We start from the raw sequence: 15772 nt of genomic DNA on the forward strand, positions 1-15772 counted from the left end.
ATAGACAGAAAGTACTAATTCGTGTGTCGCCATCTGGTGAAGATAGAGACAAATAGACAGACAGAAATCCGTTGCAGTTTTATTTAATTAATAAAAAATCTGTAGGTTTCATTAATGGTAAACATTCCGGGGATTATAAAGATTCTACAGTTAAAATTTAGTAACGATTGGTTCAGTAGTTTCCACGGTTAGTGGTCACAAACGAAAAATACGTTTTCTTTTTATATAGTAGTATAGATATAGATGTAGAGGATAGATATAGATATAGATACTTGTGGCCCAAAACTCCATGACTTCTTCCAACTTGGCCTAGAAAAACAAAAAGATTGGACACCCCTGGTTTAGAGGTTTGACTGTGTTTTCAACAATGGAGTAATGATGGTCTGGAAATAGCAGAATTATTTATGAACAATGAACTTGAAATAGGAATTTTATACGCTAACAATGAATATATTTTTAATGGTATTAATAATAATTACAAATTATTTTATCTAAGTGATAAAATATCTTTCTAGCGTAGATAAATTTCTATTCTGTCATTAAATTATATTACAAATCTTGTTTTTCCGAAAAAATTGAATATTATCGACTTTTTAAAGTTTGCTCTGTGGGCACTAAGAGAGATTCTTTAGCAATCTATTTTGGGTTCGATCGGGCAGATACATGAGCTAACATTTTTTAATTTTAATATTTCGTTCTGCCCGTGAAAAAAGTTTTCTTTTCCAATTCGGCCCGGGAGCAAAAACTGTTGGCCACGTCTGGACTAGCTAGTGCACGTGTAAACAGAAACGTCATACAAAATAAAACAAGAGAGAATAGAAACGACATTTCATTGCCATATTAATTACATCTTGGCTAAGACCAAGAAAATAAACTACATGATACTAAAATGTGCTAGGTGCACCCGGGGAGTAAATCATAAAGCTTGTAAAACTCTATATAATGGGGTAATATAACCAATGCTACTTTACGCGGCCTCTAGCCGGGGTCAAGTAACTAGTAAAATTCAGTAGCAAGTTAATTACTCTCTCTTCAACGACAGTTTGCCACCAGAATTTCAAAGTGCTGCAGAACTGTTTCTACAAATGTCTCTCGGATACTAGCAGAGCTCCTTCCTTTGCCACAATGTATTGTAGAAAAGGTTCTAAACTACTTCATCAGAACTACAAACATCAAGACTCAACAATGGTCTCTACTCCTATCTACGGCTGTTCATATGCTGCCACATTGCAATTACCCTACTATCTGTGATCAAGTAAACAAGGTTATCTCCAGTGTACATTTGGTGTCATTTGCTTCCAGCATGGATAACCATGCAGACATTAATATTTACACAGATGGGTCTAAAAGTCCCCTTCATGTCGGTTCAAGTATCTGTATCTTCCTCCAAACTGAATATTTTGCCCAAAATATGTTAGAAGGTACAGATACCTTTCACATACCTCCATCTATCAAGCTAAAGAAGATTCTGACTAACAAGCTGTTCAGTGAGCCACTTCACTACCAAACAAAACTCTGTCTTTCAACCCAATTGTACTATTAGCTAGCACACGGAAAATTAATTCTTCTATCCTCTCTGACTTCTGCAGGCTAAAAATTCCTAATCAGTAATCCATTTACTCAACACGGAACGTGGACTGGTATAAAAAAGAAAAAGGACAAACAGGTTAAGTGCCAATTTTTAAGTGCCAATTTTTTTTTGTCTCGAGTATGACAACTGGCCAAATGTTTTTAGCTTTTGTAGCCAAAAATTTTCTAAAAAGTAGCCCAAAAGTAGCCGACTCAACAATTTTTTTTAATAACCCGAGATTTCACAATAAAATTTAAAAAAACACCATTTGTAGTTTTCCAGCAATAACTTTAATCACAGAACAAACATTTTCGGCTAATTTACAGGCCTGAAGCAGGTTGTAAAATGATCTGGAAATAAGAATCACAAGACTCGAAATACAAGCATAAACTGTAATTTACTAATATGTCGAAAACACGCATTTTATGTGCAAAATAGTGAGAATTGTGCAATAAATGATATTGCCAAAACGGACTTTAATTTGAAATTCAAAAGATGAAACAGAAAACATAATGGAACAAGAAATTAAACACAAAAATAAATGAAATAAAATAAATATCTCTAAGTAATATAAATAAATAAAAATAAAAATAAAATGATAATAAACAAAATTGTTGAACTCAAACGTACCATACTTAAACGTACAAAATATCACATTTTCTTTGGTATTAAGATAATAAAAAAAATAAACAATAGCATTATTGAATTGGTGTCGCGGGCCGCAACTAATTGTCTCGCGGGCCAGTCATGGCCCGCGGGTTGTATCTTTGACATGCCTGTATTAAATAGATAAAGGATTTTAATTAGGAAAAGACTTTTGAAAAATTTTCTAGTGTTATTCTTTTCTTTTTTACTTTGGGGTGGCAGGGTCTCTTCACCCTCTTTGGGTGCTCCACTAAGCTGGTTTAACACGGCGGAAAAATTGCGATCGTGTTCGTATAGAACTAGTGGAAGGAACGACGAAACTAGATCGAGGCGCCTCTAGCGGCGACGCCGAGTAACAGAATCGGGGCTACAAAGCCAGAACCAGTGTTGTTCCCCCTAATACTTTTGTACTAATCTAGTACCTTTTTACTTGTTCCAGTATCAAGATACCCAACACCGTTTTCTTAGTACTATTCACGAAATCCTAATACCTTTCCTTTCAATTTAGTACCTTTCAAAACATTCGTTTTTATTCTATATTTCTATATTTTTTACTTTACTTTGGCAGTAAATAGATGCTTTTATTGCTTCCTCAATCAGCAGTTGAACGTATTTTTTGCAATTAAATTTAATAAAAACTAAACTACAAAATCGAGTTCTTACCGATTCTTGTGAAGCACTGTTATTACAAAGGAGCTACTTAAAAGCACCAACGATAAAACGTTACACTTGGAAACCATCATCTGCTTCAACCATACAAAAACATTCTAGTGAGGAAGATTCTGTTGATGATGATCTTACCAGTAATTTTTTAATGTGATAATTAGTATTTTGAGGAAATGAAGGTAAAAGTTCTCCCTGTTAATATAATAGTATTAGCTACTGCTATGGTCCTTATTGAAGCTCCTCTATATATATGGTTAGTTATAAATTTCATTATTTACCATGCAATGGATATATAGTTTGCTTCTTCCACACTACCCTTTAAATCGTACACATCGTGAATATTAACAGGGAGAACTTTTACCTTCATTTCCTCAAAATACTAATTTTGCTTCTTACTCTTCTTCTACAGATCTCTTAAATTCAAATATCACATCATATGACAATTAGTATCTGTCAGATTAACAAAATAATATAAAAAAGAAAGAAAATTACTAAAGGTTACATTAGAGAACTAAATTTAAAATAGAGCCAACTAAGGTTTTATAACAGAAGATTGCTTAGAATGCAACACATCATTATATAATTAACCTCAGGAATTAAAATGCAGCCAGCCATTTCTCTTTCCTCCCAGGGTATTGTTCATTCGGGAACGAATAAGATTTTGTACCTGGCGGCGCAATATAAATATAAGTAACACTACAACCGACCACACAACAGTTATTTTTTTGCAGTTTTGTGTGGCAGAAAGCTGTGGTTCATTATCACAGTTAGAAAACAATCACCGCGTTTCATTACGTATCCAACCCAAAGACGCACGTGTTTTTCCGAAGCAGTTTTCTTTGCCTGCGTACAGGTGGCGCTCAACTCAGTTCCACTAGTTCTATAACACGTTAAAGGAGGCTCGTATTACACGGTAAAATAATAAGACAGATGGTCATGGCCGACTCGTGTCTCGACAGGATTGGTCGAATCTGGACCAATAGTGGACATTGCACAAACCGCCGAGTTTAAACGAGCAGCGGACCTACTAAAAAACATTTATTATTCAACGGCCATAAAAATTATATTTCTATTAACCCTTACAGCATTCGAAACTTAGAACATTTTAATTTTTTTATTTTTCACTTTTTTCTCAAATTCAAACTTTTGCATTCTTAGAAACCAAACACATACAATAAATAAAACAACATATCAATATAAATCCAGCAGTATATATCATATAGCAGTGGTTCTCAATCTTTTTGAAGTCGGGGAACACTAAACTTTGACATTTTTGTTTTCCGCGGAACACTTGCGATACATCAGCTTTAAATCAGGGTGGCAAACCTTTTTGAAATCAAGCGCACTCGGTCTAGTAGATGACGACATTGGAATTTGCTGATTACATTCCCATACAAAAATTATTTTACATTGTATTGATATTTCTGTTGCAACAATTTTTAATTGTATATTTGATTTTTCGCGGAACACTTGAAGTGGCTTCAGGGAACACCCGTGTTCCGCGGACCATGGATTGAGAACCACGGTCATAGATTATACTGTAGATAACTTCCTGATACAGTGTTTCGGCTAAAAGCCGTTTAAGCTATACTTCTGCATACTTTTTACAACCCTTTGTTTATTACTTTTACGGCTGCTTGTAAAGAAATTGTATGTGAGTCGACAAGACTGCACTCGTGGTGGGGGAGTAGGTCCAATATCACTACATACCTCTAACTACATAACCCCAAAATGCATCTACACTCATACCGGTGTTTAACTTGATAACATTTTTCTGCTTAATGATTGCGTAGTGTTTTTTAATTCTTCTTTTTATACTTTTTTCCACTACACATTTTTATGTTCTTTATATATATGAAACCATGGTGAATTATTATTTTTTAATCTTATTGCCACCTTGTGCTGTAGTATTTCGTTTAACCACACGTACATATTAGTCTGTACATTACACCTGACTTATAGTTTGTTTGTTTCTTTCCTTGAATTCTTTGCTGTTAATTTAGTTCACCTGTTTTTTGGAGAACGGAGAAAGTTTTTGATAATTATTCAACATTTTATTATAACCTCGAAAATCGCTAATGATAGAGAAGAGTAATTTCTCGTTGTTATTTTGAAAAGTTTTTAAACTTTTTTAAACTTTGTCTTTTCAAAATATAACCTTTTTGACTTGTAAAATAACCGATTCTATTGTTAAATTTTACAGATATTTTAAAAATAAAAATACGGTTTACCGAAGTGAATTACTCTTAGCGCATTAAATAAACGAAAATATGAATTTATAATGCCGATTAGATGATTGAACTAGCAAAACTATCTTCCTGCCCAATTGTTAATCCGGTTCAACGGTGCACCCAGAGGGTCAAGAGGCCCTGGCACCCCTCAAAAAGAGAAAAACAAGACTAGAAAATTTTCCAAAAGTCTTTTCCTAATTAATGTGTGGGCCCGAACTTGACGAAAAATCGAAAAAGAAAGAAAAAACACAGGGGATGTAATTGTATTTTTCTCTGGATTCACTTCCTTTCAAAGGTGACACATCTTCCGAATGTGTCACCAGGAACTTACGATCGAAATTTATCTATTGGTCACGAGCTATAACATTTCCACAAAAACGCATGAGAAAAACGGGAGGACCCTCTAATAAAAAAGGAGGGATCGATGATAACCAGCGTTCGCCATCTCCTGAGTTTGTTGATCATCTTCCCCCATTCCGGATATATCACCAACTACGTCGATCACCGTCAAATTCGTCCAGAATCAACCTTCGATGCGATTTTCCTCCTATCAACTAAAATTGACAATCCACGTTGAACTGCTGAACACTCCTGATATCCAACGATCTACGAATTTAAAATCTTCCGAATCACCGATTAGCCTGAATTCTCCGACGTCGATTGCTCCGACGTCTAAAGAACCGACCTTTTCGATTATACGAAAAGTATTTATCCATACGCGAACGATCGCGATTATTATCTCTGGTAGAACTCTTTCTTTCGCGGTTAGGGACCAGAGGTAATAATCGGAACAGCTAAAAATTACATCCTAAATTTATATCCTTACAAATCCTCCTATACTTGTAAATAGTTATAAAATGATATGTAAGTAGGTGGGTATTTATTAATGTTAATATTATGGTTGAGCGCATTTCTGACGTGGCGCCGATCCTCGGTCACATTAAAATTCTTTATTTAATTATTTAATATATAAATATATATCTACGTTGTGTCATGTCTTTTAATTCTGTACGATTTATCACATAAAATGGAAATTTTATTGAATTCGGATTAAAAAGTATTTCTCTGTTCAACGCGGATTCCCGAGATTAAGTCTTCGGTGTGTCACTGATCCAACTCGCGATGTGGTTATGAAGATTCTGTGCCCACACGTGTAATAATGTATGTATTACTGGAAATTGTTGTGGAATATAAAAGAGTTTAATCGACAGAAACATTACACTGATCAGTTTTAATTTACGTTTTTATTGATCATCAAAGTAAGGAGAAAATTAAGAATTCTTAATCTTCCACAATATATTTTTCTTTATCTGAAATATATAAAAAAATTAATTAAATATTCTTGTAGTTTCTTTTAATAAGTATATACTTAAACTGGTCTTATATTTAATCGGGTATTAAATGGAAATTTATATTATTTACGAGAATAGAAATAATAAATTTATATATTGTGAGGATTAACAAAAATTTCGATATTTTTAGTTTGAAGAGATTGTGCAGCGTATTAGTATTTTCTTATATCAGATGAGTGCTTCCAGTTCGCGAGCAGCTGTGGTAAGCAAACTATTGATAGAAGGTTTGCTTATTTATAATAGACGATGCTAAACAAACCTTCCAATTGAACAGATTCTTACGAAAATGACGTCATCGTTGCTGACTTTGCTAAGTAGTTGGTGATTCCAGTTACTAAGTGCTTTGCTTACTTTTTCAGCGATAAATTTAGTTTAACAACTGGATGAATTTACTTAATAAAATGGCCGTCTATAGTAGATAGTTAAGAACATTATTATTAAACGTATTTGTAGAACTAATTTCGTGAAAATGCGTACAAACAACGTCAGAACTGACAACTAACATTAACTAACCTTTGAACTTGAATTACCTCTTAGTTTAAGCTGTTGATCAAGAGCACTTTTTCACCTTCGATTCGAGTTAAACAATGTAAATATTTTTACAAAAAACATAGTTAACTAGAATTAATGAATCAGGGTTGTTATACTCCCAGCATATTTAATTAACTCTTACCGAAATGCATTTCGGCTTTACTGGATTACATACACTCAGTGGCCCACAGACTATAAAAAAGAGGGTACAAAAAAGCTGTAAAAAGGGGCATCGTACATGTGTATATATATATATATATATATACGTTTAACTTTGTTCTAGGAGGATCGTGATTGTTCAGTCGCGTACCGAGGTATCCAACGATGCTACCGCGTATATCAAAAATCGCGTTAATCAGATACAGTGGTCCCTCAGTACTCAACCGAACAATCACGATCCCTCTAAAACAAAGTTTCGGTTAACAAATATTTTTATTTTTATTTTGTTATCAGTAAAACATTTTACTGATAACAAAATTAAACATTTACCGTGATAAAAATGATAACATTTTACCGTGATAAAAATGAGTAACTAATTTTAAAACAGAATGAAACATTACAGATCCTTGGAGATTAAGAAAAGAGCAACCCGACTATAAAAAGGGATATGTGCCCCAAGTGCCCCAATGTACGGGCACCCTGCATATAATGATAGCAATCTACAACAACAACAAGAAAACATAAACTATGGTAACTATCGCCAACATTACAATAAACCTTAGATGTACTGTACAATAATTACAAAATATTTTATAATTATTGTAACTTGAAATTTGGGACTGGGGTCCTTCCAGTTTAATGATTTGTTCCAGTTTCCGACTTTGTACGAAAAAATACATTAACCTGTCCGATGTTCAAATTTTTCTCCGTTGCGTATCGCTTCCTGTTGAATTTTTCTCCGTTGCGTGTCGCTTCGTGTTGAATTTTCGTCGATTTTATGCCTAACGAAAATTTTTATAATAATCATCGAGGCTATTGTATCGTTAAAAATTATTTCTGCATTTTGTACGAACAAAATAAATATATTAAAGAATATAAAAAAACATGAAAATTATACTTTAGAAGTAAATTTAGTATCAAAAACATTCGATTCAGCACGACACAGTCCGACTGAAAATCGTTCCACTTTCCGGCCATTCCACTTACCGACGTTCCACTTATCGACGCTCTACTGTAATTACAAAATATTTTATAATTATTGTAACTTGAAATACCCAGTAGTTTGTACCTTCGTTGTTTCAGCTGAATTCAACACGAGCTACTATGGGTTTGTTATGCCCCAGAATAAATTGAAGTTGTATAAAATGTGTGAGGATACTTCGAAGATCTGTCACAACTTTCGATATTGATTATTGTCTTTCGTTGGCCATTTTGTTAAGTAAAGCCGAATTGCTTGCTGACTGGAAGTACCCATATACTTTGTATTACGGTACAAGTATTTTCTACAGATATTTAAACATGCAATAATAGAAGAAATTTGCGAATATTAACATATTTATATTATAAATAATAATAATAAACTTAATAAAAGATAAAAAGTAAAAGATGCATACATTTTCTGCTTCAGTGTTTTATCTTCACCTTTCTGTAATTAAAGTGATAATTTATTATAAAAATTTGTTTTAAATTGAATTATTTAGAACTAATATTAAAATATTTTCTATCATAAAACAATTGAAAATTAATTTAACCAAAGTTCTATTTCCTAATATCAGTAAATTTAAATTTTATATTAAAAATATAACCATTTAATACGTAACTAATAATAAGTAATTATTAAGGATCATAATACATTCGATATTCTTATTTTTTAATAAATTTTCGGTTGTTTGCGTCATTTCATAAACCGTATTATAAATATACTGAAAGATCGAAATTAAAATACCATATTCAACGCTGTCTAGAAAGATATTTAGCAGTCCAAGTGCAACCAAATTTGGTATTGTAGCATTTCAGGGCATTCAGAAGGCATTTCCGTAAGAATAAATTAGTACCAAAACTCGTTACCAATGTTCCCTCTAGGCTGCGCGGCAGCGCACTGCTCAAATTGTTGCCGCGCACGAGAATTTATGTGCCGCGCAGGGAAGCATGCACACTGATTGTTTGAATTGTTGTTTAGTTATTTCTCACTCTGTCTGCAACATGATTATTGTTACGTATATTTCGATTAAATACATTAAATCATTGACAAAAGATAATATTTTGTATGGAAGTACGTTTTAAAATAAATTTTAATCTTAATTTGTATAGGAAAAAATAAGATTATATGTGTATTTTTAGTTTTAAAATTTCGCTGGATGAAAATATTTTTTATGAAATAAAATATAATAATATAAATATAATTCGCCGCCAGAGGGAGGACAAGATAATCTACATTTTACAGCGCAAATTTACAAGTGGATATAAGGTCCGAAAATCCCGACTGGAAGACATGGATGCAACTCAAGACGTCGTAAGGTCACCAATTCCAATATTTGTGAAATTTTTATAATTTTAATTGGAGTTTTTCCTGTGTTTTATAGAACTGTTTCCTGGGCGGCCGTGAAGCCTAAAAAGGAAGGTCGGGTCGTCCTAAAGTTTTTATAGTTGAACAATGTAAGGAAATAAATGGTGATCCACTAAAAAAAAATTTTTTTGGAAGCGACTGTCTTTTTATTTCATAAAAAATTATATGTGTATGTTAAGCTCAAAGACCGAAATCGCTCATTGAGCGAAAAAAATACGACCACAACGCGTTGTGGTCGTTTCAAAACGGCCACGACGCGAATTTCGCTTCGTGGCAGCTTGTGAAAACGACCACAAAGCTAAATTCGTGTCGTGGCCTTCGTGATATTTGACCACGACGCGTTGTGGTGATTAAGAAAAGCCATAACACGTTCTGAATGTTTTTACAACCGATCATCGCTTTGTGGTCGTTTTTACAAACGGCCACGACGCGAATTTCGCTTCGTGGCCGTTTTAAAACGACCACAACGCGTCGTGGTTGTTTTTTTTCGCTCAATGAGCGATTTCGGTATTTGAGCGTAACATATATATATATGTTACAGTCAAAACCCGTTTTTAGTTAGAACGCGATTTAACTAGTTGAAACTAGTTTATACTGGACGTCTTTGTTAAAACCCGTTTTGTCTAGTTAAAACTAGTTTTGACTCAAATTCATTTTTGACTAGCAGTAAATTTTAGTTTCAACTAGACAAAACGGGTTTTAACAAAGCCGTCCAGTATCAACTAGTTTCAACTAGTTAAAACGCGTTCTAACTAAAAACGGGTTTTGACTGTAACATATATATGCTCAGAAAAACTTTTTGCTCAGAGTAATACATGTTCCAATCAGCTACAAAAAAAATTAGAAGGAACATTGCTCGTTACTACAGCGCTTTTGACATTACAAGCAACAAAAGGTGTGTTCGTTAATAATAATGTATCCGCTACTACGGAGTGCGCTGATGTTTGTGAACAATGGTACGGAAGGCAAAGATGGCGGCGCTTCTACTGTCGATAGTATCGTGATAGAAGAACCTACGATTTTAAAATATGCGTTTTTACAGACAAAAGAAGGGTCTCAATTGTAAAATTTAACCATAAAATGAATTATCTTGCCAACAGAGCATTCAAAGTAACCGCGAAAAATATTAGAATGCCGGCTACCATTTGAAAAAAATTCGAGAAAACACATCACCACGTGCATTAACTTGTGCTTTCACAACTTGTAAATTTTCATTTATAAAATCACCAATGGACTCCGAAACGAAATTGTCTGAGCCATGGATGACGCCATGTTCCTTTCCACAGTAAACTACTACTACCAGCGACTGATTTTGCTGTCCGACGGTGCGCACTCCGGTCAGAACATAGGAACGCGTTTCTCAGTAATTTTTATACAAATGCCGCTCGCGCGGAGTTATGCGAAGGAATAAAAAACGCATCTCATGTTTACCTCAGCCTCCAACGGGGAAAGTCCACTTCCTTGCTCTTCACTGCTGCTACTTTCACTGCTGCTACTTTCACTTTCACTACTATCATTTCCATCACTCGTTTCCTCTCCGTCTACTTGAGTAACTGAAATAATTATATTAGTCTTAAGTGTAATTTTATATATTGTAGCAAATCAGTTATAAGATGAAATTATTTTATAAACAGCAATATAAAATCCTATTTAAAAAATTAATTAAATTCCTTCAGTTTCAATCAATATCTTTATAATCCAAAGAAAAAATTATTGTAAAATAAGTGCAAGATAAAGTACTTACTCAAGACATCAATCAACAGAATCAAACACAGGCAAAGTACGAATTTCTTCATGTTGAACGAAGATAGCTTCTGATCCTTTACCAATTTAAATATTTATACTCTTTAGAATTTTATAAATCCACGTTCCTCTATTTGTTTTATCTACAAAAATCCCATTTATTGGAGCTTCGCGATTAAATTATTTAATTCTGCCATAGCTTTAACCAATGAGAGAGTTTATTTGTTAAGCTGTCCGTGGGAATAACTGAACTACTAATTACGGATTCTGTACGTTTTAATACAGCCAATAAATTGATTGATGTATTAAGAATTCTTTACAAATGCGATAAATATACTTCATAACTGTCTACGTATGTTTATATAATAAAACCTGTCTAAAGCGGCCTTCTATAAAACAAAAACCTGCCTAAACAGAAAATAAATTTCTGGATGGAAAGATTTCCGGTGTAAAATACTATTGTAAATCGGAAACGTGTCTAATGTGAAAACGGAAGACTTTTGGAAATCAATAACATAACTCGAGTAAAGCGGAATGCTTTCACGTAATAGCAAATAACTTGTAAATCATAAAAATCCATATTACTGTTTGGGACATTTGTGTGCCGGACTGAAATTTTTAATCATATTTTTAATTTATTTAATTTAAACTATGTACTTTCAGCTGGTACATCATACTTTTCCTGTTAACAGTAGAGTCATGCCAGTGATGTATCTAACTCTTTTTCAGGGAAAAGTTTTTGAATTGAAAAGCGTGACTTTCGGTTTGAATCAGATGTTTTTATATAGTTAATCTTATAAACCTTTATTCAAGGGAAAATTCCAGCCGAAATCCATGACGTTATGCTTTAAACAGATGTTATACTATACTTGTATAATGTATTGATAGTGTACAAGTATAGTATCAAATCTGTTGTACAAGCCATTGTAAACTACATATTTTATATACTGTATGTCTATCAATGTTTAATATACTATAGAACACGTGTGTGTGGGTGTATGCTTAACCTATATTTTTCTTTATATCTCAGTACGGGCCTTTATGTAGAGGAGGCCAAAAATGGCTGAGTAACCCTTTCATTTATCTCTTGGATAAGTATTAATGCTTTATTTTACATTTATTTTAGAATTATTATTCTTCTTTCAACTATAAACAAATTTATTAAATTTAAAGGATTTAGACAATTTTTTACAGGATGTTGTCTTGTTTATAAAATGAGGATTTCACGATCTTATAATGTATAAAATTATACTTAAAGCTAATACAATTGAACCTGGTTAACTGGAATCGGTTAGGAAAAAACTTCGAATTCGGAAAAAGTTTCGAGTTACGGAGATTCAACTAAAATTCAAGATTATGTGCATCGGTTTATCGATGACCCGAGATAGTAGCGCACCCAAAGGTACCTTGGCACCCTGAAAAGGAAAAAGAGCACTGGAAAATTTTCCGAATATCTTTTCTTAATTAAAATTCATTTTTGTATTTATATTATTGTGCCACGTCTTCTATTTCTACACTACTTATGAATTAGCGTTCACACAAGATGGGAATTTTATCGAATTCCGCATTACAAATGTTTTTTTCATTCACTTCGGCTCCTCCCGAGATTAAATCCCGAGTGCGCCACTGATGATCCATAATAGACTATCCGAACGATATTTCCGTGGGTCTTTTTATATAGAATCACTCGTAAATCTCACGACGTTGTACAGAGTTGTACAGAAACTGGAAAACGCTTAAAGAATGGTTAAATAAGCTAGCGAGAAATGCTTTCCCGACTGGTTGATCCACCCAGACACCATCAACTGGGAGACAAAATAAGAGATGAATAATAAACAAAATACAAAACTTTTCGTTTTCAATATTAATACATCATATTTTGCGATTTTTACGATTAAGATATTTTGCGTTAGAACACGTGTATTTTTTTTAATCACAAACATATCACTCTGTACCACTGTTGTAATGTACCACTCTTTACCACTCTGTACCACTTTTGCCGCTAAAGATAAAATTTTTACATAGAATCGTACTATAATTTGATTTTTTAAATTAATTTACAAAAACTTTATGTCGGCTGGTCGGACATCGGCAATCAAATTTTTTAAAATGTTCGAAAAAGCAGATCCGAATAGCAGTTACAGTATCTAGGTCACGCGACAAGCTGTCTGGAAGTGTGCGTAACGAAGTACTGTAATTGACATGTGTACAACCCCCGACCCCGTCACACGGCGGGGTGTTCATTTTCGTCGCACGGGTTTCCGCACTTTCTATAAAGTTTCTGATTATTTTATTCGATTGATGAACGTTAATTATTTTATTTAAATTTAAAATATCGGAGAGCATAAAAATACTGTATCAAAACCCTATTCGAGTTACAGTTTGATTTAACGTGTAAATCCTTACTTTGGACGATCGAGGAAAAAAAAAATGACTTCTCCGCCCGCTGTATAATTATTACACCCCTACAAAGTTTTGGGTCTCTTCTATTAACGGTCGGGTGGCCGAGACGTTAATAATAAAATTGAAGAATTAAAATTAATATTCGTAGAGGAAATAACTAGCGAATTCTTTGTCTATTCTATAGAAGCTCGTGTTTTAATTCAGCTGTGTTAATTCTATTATGTAAATATAGATTGCTAATTTAGCTTTTGTTGGTATGTAAATACATTGAGAAAATACTTCTGCAAATCCATATTGCTTTGGTTATTATTTTAAAAAAGCAAGTTTTTTAAATATATTTAAATTTATTAAAATTTTCAAATTTCTTCGTGGGGCTGGAACCAATCTTAATAAATGATGATTTAATGCTTTATGACGTAAAAATTAAAATGTAGCATTTTTAATTTAAAAGATATTTTCATAGTTATGCTTTAAATCAGTGATTCCCAAACTTTTTCGACCCACTGACCACTTGGTTCCATAAACTTATAGAGTATAACATTGTTCCTTGTATAAGATCCCGTGTTAGATGGTATAGCGAGTAGATTTCTGGACACCGAGGGGAAGATTGTCAAGATATTCGAAAAGCGCTCGTAATCCCCATTCAGATTTTGTTTTACAGCACGTACGGTCGTATATTATTTGCATGATGGTACGTTCAAGAAAAGTAATTTAATTAACTAAACTGCTTGAAGTACTTTAGAAATCACAAATCTAATCACTCACCATCGGGGAAGAAATCTTGCATAAATTCCTTCATTAAATTACAGTCTCGCTTGCCGAAATCATATGTTATCAAGCAAGACAGCCACGAATCGTTGTCATCGGAACAAAATGTTCCCTCGAAGTATTTTTCGATTTTCAGTTTGAGGCAACCCCAAAACCCGGCCTGTTTGTCCGAAAAAATCTTGCGCAAGAGGGTTCAGCTAATGGTGAGAATTTATAAGTCAGAACCTTTATCCAGAATTATATGGTAATGTACGGTACTTTCTGACAACGAAAGATTGCAACCCGTTATCAGTTATTAATATAAAAAAGGCGGCAACAAATATCCCTTTGAAGATCATTCTGAATTTTCATTACTTGTTAAAATGAAGAATTGATCCGATATGATAGGTTTTAAATTGATTACGTATTGTCAACAATACTTTTACGTAATTAGTCTCCATAACAGAAATAACTTAAATATTCTTTAACGCTTTAATTGGTCTTGTTTTTTCGAGATTGCTCATTGTGGATGATGGGGTGGAAATTCCCCTATTATAATATATACTAAAATGCATTTACACACACAAATGATGATTAAATTCTACATTTGGTTATCTTTACTTGTTTACTGTAAACAAGTAAAATATAATGAATTAAGATGATCTTAAATGAAATTTCACATGTTATATTTATAGAAATGTTCAACAATTGCTGTCAGAATATGTTTAAGATAAGATCCGACGTAAACGTATAGTTTCACGAGTAAAATAGTGAAGGTAGAGGGACGGTTGGGTCGGAAAGCCGGAGTTTCGGTTCCGGTGGCTCCGGGCGGACGAGACGAGGGGAGAGAGAACCGCCAGATTTAAAAACAAGAGGAAGAGCGGAACTTTCCCGACTCTTCCACCCGAGTTTAACGAAAGGCGAAGAAAACCAACCGTCAGGACCGACTGTCGACCTCGCTTCCTTGGGGGAAGGGAGCGGGAAAAGCGCGCTGGGGAGAAAGTCCGAAGAAACAGAGAAAGGGCTCACCTGAGGTCCTTTTAAAGGGACGGGGGAACTCCGCGCGCGAGCTCCGTACCGCTGGCCACCGGTCACCACGTGACCGGATCCGCCAATAGCGGGAGAACGCCTCTCCGGGCTCCAACGGACGCCGAAACTGGAAGCCCGCGTACGTTAGGGGCTCGACCTCCGCTCCGGGTAGAAGCCGCGACGTAACCGGTTTTGTCGTGCGCTACCGGAAAAACGGCGGCTGGCCCACGGAGGAGAAGTCGTCGGGGTAATTTACGGGAGCGACGCGCCGGAAGGGCTTTATTAGACCAATGGGACGTGTGCGTCGACCAGAATTTAAACCAGAGTCGGCCGGTGGGAGACGACACTT

The 15772-nt window shown here is 34.3% G+C and overlaps 1 long non-coding RNA gene across 1 annotated transcript; it reads right to left on the reverse strand.

Moving 5' to 3' along the window:
• Positions 1–6337: 6337 nt before the first annotated feature.
• Positions 6338–13423, reverse strand: LOC136968249 (uncharacterized). Its single transcript, XR_010879631.1, has 5 exons — positions 13306–13423; positions 11246–11434; positions 10933–11054; positions 8549–8580; positions 6338–6422 (listed from the first exon to the last, which is right to left on the reverse strand). It is a non-coding gene; the product is annotated as an uncharacterized lncRNA (long non-coding RNA).
• Between the last annotated feature and the right edge of the window lie 2349 nt (positions 13424–15772).

Source organism: Centruroides vittatus, unplaced genomic scaffold (genome assembly GCF_030686945.1).
Source record: "Centruroides vittatus isolate TY-2023 unplaced genomic scaffold, ASM3068694v2 contig_1422, whole genome shotgun sequence".
NCBI classification, from domain to species: domain Eukaryota; kingdom Metazoa; phylum Arthropoda; class Arachnida; order Scorpiones; family Buthidae; genus Centruroides; species Centruroides vittatus.